This window comes from Colobus angolensis, unplaced genomic scaffold (assembly GCF_000951035.1).
Source record: "Colobus angolensis palliatus isolate OR3802 unplaced genomic scaffold, Cang.pa_1.0 Scaffold134, whole genome shotgun sequence".
Classification (NCBI taxonomy): domain Eukaryota; kingdom Metazoa; phylum Chordata; class Mammalia; order Primates; family Cercopithecidae; genus Colobus; species Colobus angolensis.
Genome location: NW_012114422.1, coordinates 237,820 through 248,258, shown reverse-complemented (window position 1 = coordinate 248,258; position 10,439 = coordinate 237,820). Strand labels below are relative to the sequence as shown.

General features: G+C 40.1%; 1 protein-coding gene across 1 annotated transcript in view; it reads left to right on the top strand.

Moving 5' to 3' along the window:
* The window catches only part of TBC1D12 (TBC1 domain family, member 12), a 161,103-nt gene that overhangs the window by 44,606 nt on the left and 106,058 nt on the right, over positions 1–10,439 (top strand). Inside the window, exon 2 of the mRNA XM_011934308.1 lies at positions 5,499–5,622. The gene's annotated coding sequence lies outside the window, so the exon portion shown is untranslated. The remainder of the gene's footprint in view (positions 1–5,498; positions 5,623–10,439) is intronic.

The window sequence follows — 10,439 nt, the reverse complement described above, 5'->3', positions numbered from 1 at the left end:
TTTTTTTTTTTTTTTTTTGAGACAGAGTCTCACTCTGTCATCCAGGCTGGAGTGAAGTGACGTGATCTTGGCTCACTGCAACCTCTGCCTCCTCCCAGGTTCAAGCGATTCTCCTGCCTCAGCCTCCCATGTAGCTGGTACTACAGGCGCGCACCACCATGCCCGGCTAATTTTTGTATTTTTAGTAGAGACGAGGTTTCACCATGTTAGCCAGGATGGTCTCGATCTCTTGACCTTGTGATCCACCTGCCTCGACCTCCCAGAGTCCTGGGATTACAGGCTTGAGCCACTGTGCCCAGCCTCTCCTTGATTCTTGAAGGATAGTTTTGTTGGTATAGAATTTTTGGTGGACAATATTTTTTTCCCTTTCTGACCTTTAAATATGTAATCTTACTTCTGGCCTCCATGGTTTCTGAAGAGAAATAAGCTGTTAATCTTATTGAGGACCCCTGGTTTTGATGGTACCTCTCACTTACTGTTTTCAAAATTCTCTTTGTCTTTGAGTTTCAGCTGTTTGACTATAATGTATCTCATTGTGAACCTCCTTGAGTTTATTCTGCTTAAAGTTTGTTGAGTTTCTTGGATGTGTAGATTATGTCTTTCCTCAGATTTGGGAAGTTTTTGGTTATTTCTTTTTTTTTTTTTTTTTTTTTTTGAGATAGAGTCTCGCTCTGTCGCCCGGGCTGGAGTACAGAGCCCGATCTTGGCTTACTGCAAGCTCCGCCGCCTGAGTTCATGCCATTCTCCTGCCTCAGCCTCTGGAGTAGCTGGGACTGCACGCACCCGCCACCTCGCCCAGCTAATTTTTTGTATTTTTTAGTAGAAACGAGGGTTTCACCATGTTAGCCAGTATGGTCTTGATCTTCTGACCTTGTGATCCACCCTCCTTGGCCTCTCGAAGTGGGCTATTTCTTTAAGTATTTTTTCTGCCTCTTTGTCTTTCCCTTCTTCTAGGTCTTTTATGGTACATAGTTGGTACACTCAGTAATGTCTCACAGGCCCCACAGGCTCTGTTCCTTTTTCTTATTCCTTTTTTCTTTCTACTACTGAGAGTAGAAAAAGTTTCAATTTTCTTATCTTCACATTTGCCAGTTCTTTCTTCTGCCTGCTCAAATTTGCTGTTGAATACGTCTGGTGAATTTTTTAATTTAGTTGTTTTTCAGCTCCAGAATTTGTTTTGTTGCTTATTATAATTTCTGCCTTTACTGGAATTCTCATTTTGTTCATTTTCCCTCTTTATTCCCTTTATTTCCTTTAGTTCTTTGTCCATGGCTTTTTTTTTTTTTTCAATCTCCTAGAGCTTTTTTTTTTTTTTTTTTTTTAAATGAAATTGATTTAATGTCTTTGGTAATTACTTTGGGCTACCTCAGGGATGATTTTTGTCAAATTCCTATTTCTAGGTTTATGGGCCATACTTTCCCGTTTCTTTGTATGTTTTGTAATTTTTTGTTGTTGACAGCTGGATACTCTGAGTATTATAGTATGGTAACTCTATAAATCTGTTTCTCCCACTCCTCAGTGATTGTTGTTTTTTGCTTGTCGAGGGCTGAAGCCACCTGTTTGTGACTTTATGAGCTATTTTCGCAAAGTATGTATTCCATATTGTGTATGGTCACCAGTTTTTGTTCTGTTGTCTCTGTGTTAGCTGGTGACCTGACAAAGATTTTCTTAGATATCTGGCTCCAGAAAAGGAGACAAAAAAGGTTTTACCTTCTTTAGTGTTCTGATAAATACTTACAGTGAAAGCCACTGCTGTGGAGAGTACTGAAACTGATGCATGCCTGCATCACTCCCTCAGGGCCAGACCAACCAAAATGTACAACCCTAAATTTTGAAGGACATGATCCCCACTGTCCCTCCTGGCACCAGTTAGCAACTCTGGGAACATGGGCTGCTATCCCCACTGCCACAAGAGATGGTGGGTGTGGTGGTGGTGGTTCTGAGGAATAGGGGAGGGTAATTGGTTTATGCATGCTGCTTATTCATACTTATGAAAGATCAGTAGCCTCTTCCTTCATCAAGCACTCCCCTGGTAGTTAAAAGGGTTTGGTCAGTTCCTAGAATTCTACTAAAGTGCTTGATTTCAGTTACTCTTAGTCTTTTTTTAAACTCTTAGGTTTTTTGAGACAGAGTCTTGCTCTGTCTCCCAGGCTGGAGTACCGTGGCACCATCTCAGCTCACTGCAACCTCCACCTCCTGGGTTCAAGCAATTTTCCTGCCTCAGCCTCCTGAGTAGCTGGGATTACAGGTGTGCACCACCATGCCCGGCTAATTTTTTGTATTTTTACTAGAGACAGGGTTTCACCATGTTGCCCAGGCTGGTCTCGAAATCCTGACCTCAGGTGATCCACCTGCCTCGGCCTCCCAAAGTGCTAGGATTACAGATGTGAGCCACCGTGCCCCGCTCCAGTTACTCTTTCTAGCTCAACTTTTACTTTGGTGGGGAGACTGACCCCTAGATCTTTCTATTCTGTCATTTTGCATCCATGATGTCTTTTGAAGTTCAAATGTTTTAAATTTAATTAAGCCCAGTTCATCAACTTTGTATTTTATAGATCATGTTTTTGGTGTCATATCCAAGAATTCTTTTCTGAAACCATAGTGACGAAGATTTTTTTTCCCGTGTTTATTAGTGTGGGTAGATAGGAAACCTTTAGGGTGCAGGGAGGTCACATAGGAATTGTAGAGGGAGTATGACTTGATGAGAACTGTCTGGCCTGTGTGGGGCTTACAGAGAAAATTGGCACACTGATGCTGGCAAGAAGCCTTTGGTGGAGTCAGTTTTTATGTTGAGCAGGCTGCACGGACGCCATCTCCAGGTTGTGGCTGCAGGTTCAGCAAGGCTGCAAGTTTGCTGAGGGGCTGCAGTCTGGGCATCTAGCTAAGCAGAGTTTTACTGGATGTCCTCACACCTCTACCCCCGATCCGCTCTGCAGCAGTTGGAAACCACAGGAGAGCCCCTTTCTCCTTCAGTGTCCCTTTGGTGCCCTCTACCCAGAAAGCGTAACAATTTCATGTTTGTTTTAAAGGAGAAATGATTGAAGGAATTTTTTCTGTTGTCCCAGAGCATAAAGGTGAATTTGGAGCTAAGAGGTTTTAGAAGAATCATCAACAGAAATAATAAGAAGATAAACGAATTGGAAGGAAAATGATAGCCATAAATAAGATGTAAACATTTGTTTAAATCAGCTACAAAGTGTTTTCTTGATAAGTGGTATACAATGTATCAAACATTGTTTAAATTAATAGACTATCCTTTGAGGCTTGAACTTTTTTTCTTAGAAGTATTCCTAGTCCTCAGCATATTCATTATTGAAAACTTTCAGCTATTTAGTGATCTTATGAAGTAGAGAATTAAGTCACTATACATGGTCTCTGAGGTGAAACCTCCAGAATATCTTAAAGTAGCAGTTATTCTAGTGTCATATGTTTATTTCTGTTATACGCCTGAGGAAATAAGAGTGTTTCTTTTCTTTTTTTTTTTGGAGGCAGAGTCTTGGTCTGTTGCCCAGGCTGCAGTACAGTGGCAGTATCACAGCTCACTGCATCCTTAACTCCTGGGCCCAAGTGATTGTCCCACCTCAGCCTCCCAAGTAGCAGGGACTACAAGGTGTGCACCACCATGCCTGGCTATTTATTTTTATTTTTAGTTTTTGTAGTGACAGGGTCTCACTACATTGCCTAGGCTGTTCTCAAACTCCTAGGTTCAAGTGATCCTTTAGCTTTGGCCTCCCAGTATTGGGATTACAGGCATGAGCCACTATGCCTGGCAATTTCTTTTCTTTTCTGTTTTTTTTTTTTGAGACGGAGTCTCGCTCTGTCGCCCAGGCTGGAGTGCAGTGGCCGGATCTCAGCTCACTGCAAGCTCCGCCTCCCGGGTTTACGCCATTCTCCTGCCTCAGCCTCCCGAGTAGCTGGGACTACAGGTGCCCGCCACCTCGCCTGGCTAGTTTTTTGTATTTTTTAGTAGAGACGGGGTTTCACCGTGTTAGCCAGGATATCTGGATCTCCTGACCTCGTGATCCACCCATCTCGGCCTCCCAAAGTGCTGGGATTACAGGCTTGAGCCACCGCTCCCGGCTTCTTTTCTTTATTGATTATCCTGCATTCTTTTGTAGGAGTCCCTTAACATTTTTCATTAAAAAGTTATTTTCTATTATCACTAATTTGCACTTTTAATATATATTGATATGGCATTTTGAGTATAGATAAATCTAATTATTTGGGACTTCAACCAGTTTGGAACTGTTTGTAATTAATTGTTTGTGTGAATTAGAAATTTTCTTACTGTTCATTTATAGCTTATGCAAAGGGTTCATATTGAGTTGAATTCATCAGTACCTTTCTAATTGGTTCATTGGGCCCTGGTCATGTTGTTTTGATGGGTACATATTTTGAGTATCATCCCTGCTTACATAAAAAAATGGGTACTTAATTTGGTTGGTTAGGACATGGAGATAATAGGTAAATCCTTAATACCTCTGCAGGGTGCTTAATGATGCAGAGTGCAATGAGGTGGTCTCAGCTCACTGCAACCTCCACCTCCAGGGTTCAAGCGATTCTCCTGCCTCAGCTTCCCGAGTAGCTGGGATTACAGGCACCCGCCACCACGCCTGGCTAATTTTTGTATTTTTAGTAGAGACGGGGGTTTCACCATGTTGGCCAGGCTAGTCTCGAACTGCTGACCTCATGATCCGCCCGCCTCTGCCTCCCAAAGTGCTGGGATTACAGGTGTAAGCCACCACACCTGGCCTGGTTTTTTTTTTTTTTTTTTTTTAGATTTTTCAGTGAGAGATATTTTCTTCCTTGGTTATATATTGACTCTTGTAATAAGCTTTCTTGTACATAGCTGGCCTAGGAAAAACAGGTTACATGTATATATTGTAGCAATAGGGGATTGGTAGTTATAATTTTATAATAAATAAATAATTACTGTAAATAATATTTATCCAAATATTGTATTACTTAATCCTTTAACTGTTATATAGTTTCTTTTAAATGTTTTTGTTTTCAGAATTTTGGCTGTTATTGTTAAGCACATGTACAGTCAATTCTAGCATACTTTGTAGCTGATTTAGACAAATGTTTACGTCTTATTTATGGCAGTCATTTTCCTTCCAATTTGTTTATCTTTTTATTATTTCTGTTGATGATTCTTCTAATACCTCTATATAAGCCAGATAGTCTTTATTTTATTTTAAGTTCTGGGACACATGTGCAGAATGTGCAGGTTTGTTACATAGGCATACATGTGCCATGGTGGTTTGCTGCACCTGTCAACCTGTCATCTAGGTTTTAAGCCCTGCATTCGTTAGGTATTAAGCCACATATTCTTAATTGAGCCTTATTATTCTAAGTAATAGTGGTGTAAGTAGTAGAAATAGTTTTATTTAAAAGTATTTTTGTTTTTGCCTTGGGAACAAACTTATTATAAAATTACTGTTAAATAGCTCTCTGGTTACAAAAAACACAATTCATGTAACTTTTCTGTGTTTCAGAAACCTTTTTCCAAAAAGGACAAAGGAACTCAAATCAGTTGTCCATAGTGCTCCTGGTTGGAAATTATTTGGTAAAGTCCCTCCTAGAGAGAATCTTCAGAAAACATCCAAAATCATTCAACAGGTAAGTGCTGACATAGCCATGTAGTTTACCCTAGCTTTTTAAGCATTCTTCTTCTTCTTTTTTTTTGATAACTAACCTTATGCTATTTTTATTCTTATTTTTCTAGATACGGACTTTTGGGATTACAAGTATTTATAGGGACCTGCTAAATTTTTAGAAAAACAGGTCACATATTTTCTGTTGTCTTTTGTAATTGTGAAAATTCTTCAAAGAAATAGAACATTGACTTTTTTTTAAACCAGTTATTCCTTGAATCGATTTTTTAAAAACTTAGCTAATCACTCTCACCACATACTGTTTGACTTCCACTTGAAGTTGGTAGCATTTGTCAGTGGCACAGTTTTTCTGAATATTGGTTGTTGTGAACTGATGAAATATTAAAAACCAAAAACTGAGTAGATTATGAGGTTGAACTCTTTCCTTTGTCACTTTTCTGGTGTCCTCTCTAAACCAAGGACTTTGTAAATGAGAAAAGTTGGTACACAATCTGTTTCTAGTAATTTGGAAGCTATTTCTTCTGATATCTCTATTAACATCTGTATTCTTGAGTTCTTAAGACTTTCTGATCTTATTTGACTTCTGAACTTTGGCTCTTCAGTACTAGATTAGTGAGAATGGAAAGCAGTGAGACTGGATCAATCTGCAGTGTTTTAAAGTTCAGAGAAGTTATTGCTCAGAAGATGACACATAATACATTTCCTATTTTTATCCTTCCCAATTGCAGTTTACCAGGTTTTTTTTTTTTTTTTTGGAAAGGAGTCTCACCCTGCCGCCCAGGCTGGAGTGCAGTGGCCGGATCTCAGCTCACTGCAAGCTCCGACTCCCGGGTTCACGCCATTCTCCTGCCTCAGCCTCCCGAGTAGCTGGAACTACAGGCGCCTGCCACGTCGCCCGGCTAGTTTTTTGTATTTTTAGTAGAGACGGGGTTTCGCCATGTTAGCCAGGATGGTCTCGATCTCCTGACCTCGTGATCCGCCCGTCTCGGCCTCCCAAAGTGCTGGGATTACAGGCTTGAGCCACCGCGCCCGGCCAGTTTACCAGGTTTAACACAGCTAACATTTATAAAGACAATCACATGAAGGCAATAATCATCATTCAAATTGGAAAAGATACCTTCCTTTAAGGATTTAATAGTGTTCCTTTTATTGCTCAGAAAAAAAACTGGTTTTCCAAGTAATATGAGAAAATAATTTTAGATCTTTAAAAACATTATTGTAGTTGTTTTTCTTCTTTTTGCATTTGAATAAAAGATTTATTTTTTTCCTCAGGAAAAACAGAAAGTTAGGGAAACACACTATGTTTTTAGAACCCATATTATTTTGTAGTTGGTCCTAACCCTTCCTGGCACAGCTGTCAAAAGCACTAGCTGTTTAAACAGAACCAAGGTGTTCACCCCCATAGAATGTACATGCACGGCACTAGATGACTGCATGTTTGTCCCTGAGAGAAGCATAAGACAAACGGAAGTTGCTGAGAGAGTTGTCTTTCTAAGCAGCCCCTCCCTTTTCCTTTTGAAGGATTTGCCTGAACTATGTAGCTAGTCAGCACTTAGACCATGTGCCTCCTCCTCTGCCTGTGAACTAACTTAATTTCTTTTTTCAAGAGACTTGGTATTGCTATGTCGCCCAGGCTGCCTTCAAACTCCTGGGCTTAAATGATGATGCTCCTGCCTCAGCTTCCTGAGAAGCTGGGACTACAGGTATGTGCCACCACACCTGGCTTATAGTTAATTTTCTTTACAAGTGATTAAAATAGTGAATAATTTATCTATTGGTACTTAAAACTGTGTGCTGTGATTCTTAAACCATGTGCTCAGACACTCTGGTGTGCTGCACTTAACACAGTGGGGTACTGTGGGATATTTAAATTTTTTCAGGCAAATTCAGTGATATTCCACATCAGTTGGATATGGTGCAGACTGTTAATTTGAAGCAGTACACAGTTCCAACATTAAGTGCTACTACATATTTTTCTGTGACATCATATCTTTGTGAATCTGTTTTTTCTGAGTTTGTTGTGATAAAAACCAGATACTGTACAAAAGTCAGCGTGGGAGTGGAAATTAGGGTGATGTCTAATCTGCTTTTAAGGTTTGAGAAATTGTATCCAATGCATAAAGCCACACATGCCCAAATTGGTAATTAATTGTGGTTATTTAAGAATGAGGCTGGGTGTAGTGGCTCCTGCCTGTAATCCCAGAACTTTGGAAGGCAGAAGTGGGCGAATCACTTGAGGTCAGGAGTTCAAGAGCAGCCTGGCCAACATGGTGAAACCCTGTCTCTACCAAAAATACAAAAAATTAACCAGGCATGGTGGTGCATGCTTATAGTCCTAGCTCCTCGGGGGATGAGACAGGAGAATCGCTTGAACCTGGAAGGTGGAGGTTACGGTGAGCCAAGATCATGCCACTGCACCAGAGCAAGATTCCATCTCAAAAAAAAAAAAAAAAAGAATGAAAGAAAACATATTTCTTTTTTCAATTTATGCGTATTTTTTTTTTAACCTGTTACTAAGTGTTAAGATATACATCCTTATTAAATTGTTTGGACATAGCTACTTATTAAGCAGAATCATTAGGTATTTCTTTTGGCTTAAGAGTTACTGTGAAAAAGATTAGAGACACTAAAGGCATTGATCAAGAAAGGCTGGGAATCTCTGCCATTGTGACATCTTAAATTTTAGCTCCTTTGTTTTTTTTTGGTAAAGTCTGAAAGTAACTTCTCGTCTAGAAGTTTTCAGAAGACCAGGTTCGCCCTCTAGAGGCGAAACAGTGGTCTTGCTACTGAAGGTTTTTACAGGTATTCTTGATTTTGTATAGTAGTTTAAATATGCATGCACATACATTTTTATATATTTATATAAACTACCATTCTATGATATTTTCTTACCATAAGTCTCTGAATAAATTACTGGTTGGATAATTATCTTTAATGGTATGCTGTATACCTTTAATCTGCTGTTTTCATTTTGGAAAGCCTCACATTCTCTTTTTTATACATATGGTATAAAAACTTGATGAGTGGGCTGGGAGTGGTGGCTCACACCTGTAATCCCAGCACTTTGGGAGGATGAGGTGGGCGGATCATGAGGTCAGGAGATCTAGACCATCCTGACCAGCATAGTGAAACTCCATCTCTACTAAAAATACAAAAAATAGCTGGGCATGGTGACACGTGCCTGTAGTCCCAGCTACTTGGAGGCTGAGGCAGGAGAATCACTTGAACCTGGGAGGCAGAGGTTGCAGTGAGCTGAGATCATGCCATTGCACTCCAGCCTGGGCAAAAGAGTGAGACTACGTCTCAAAAAACAGCAACAATAACAGTAAAACTTCATGAGTGGTCAGGAAAAGAACAGCTCTTTTTTATTTGAGAAGAAGGAGTAGAGTTGAAATGTAGTTGCTGCCTCTGCCTCTGCGGCCCCTTCTCTGATCCTTTAAACTGGTGATTATTTCTCTGCGCCACTTACTTTAGTTTTTGAGCTTTCCAGCTATGTCACAGGTATTAGTATATATTTCAGTGCCCTTTTTGTGGTTATGTTTGTTCTCTGGGAGGCATTATGTATAGTCAAGTCATTTTTCTTCTGACCCTTTTCCACCTTCAAAGTATGTATCAGCTGGGTGCGGTGGCTCACCTTTAATCTCAACACTTTGGGAGGCCTCAGCCTCCCAGGCTGGTGTGTCACCTGAGGTCAGGAGTTCAAGACCAGCCTGGCCAACATGGTGAAACCTGGTCCCTACTAAAGTTCAAAAATTAGCTAGGTGTAGTAGCGGGTGCCTATAATTCCAGCTGCTCAGAAGGCTGAGGCAGGAAAATCACTTGAACCTGGGAGGCGGAGGTTACAGTGAGCTGAGATTGTGCCATGGCACTCCGGCCAGGATGACAAGAGCAAAACTCTGTTTCAAAAAAAAAAAAAGAAAGAAATGTATTACTTTTACTATGTGATGGAACATGTTTCTACCTCTTGCTTTCTACTATCTCTACTTCAGTGTGTGTCCTCTACTCCCTATTTGTCTAATTTTGCTGTCCTCTTCCCAGCAATTCTCATTTTTCAAAGTGGGCATGATTTTCTTTTTATTGTAATGGTAAATTTCCAGTCTTATGTCTCTGTTCTAAAACATTTTTTCATAACACTGATTTTTGAATTCTCTAAAAGATGAATATAAAACTGTGTATCTGAGCTCCTTTACCATGTATGCTTTCAGATAGATGTTATTATGTTTGGAATCAGAAACTGAAAGTGAAGACAGTATCAGTAAAGCCATGAGGAATGTTAGGACACTTCTGTCATGTTTTGGGATAGGGTCTTAAGGTGTTAAGGCTTTAGGAAATGAAGAGGCAGCTGGCAATTTAGGTGTAAAAAACTGCTTGGAGAAATGATGCCTCACTTGCTTTTTGAATGGTAAAGCAGTAAGCTTTATTAGGAGATTAGAGTAGTAATATTTCATTGGCTAATAACTTTTTAAAGCAGGTCTTCAGAAAGAAGTTGTTGATTCTTTTAAAACATTTTTTGAAAAAAAAAAGTTTTTGGGGGGAGATGGGGCTCACTATGTTGCCCAGGCTGGCCTTAAACTCCTGGGCTCAAGCAATCCTCCCGTCTTAGCCTCCTGAGTACAGGACACTACAGGCACACACCACCGTGCCCTGCAGAGTTGCCATATTTTTAAATATGTTATTAAACCAAACATTTCTTTAATAGAAAGACATCTGTAGGGACATGGATGCAGCTGGAAACCATCATTCTCAGCAAACTATTGAAAGAACAGAAAACCAAATACCGCATGTTCTCACTCATAGGTGGGAATTGAACAATGAGATCAC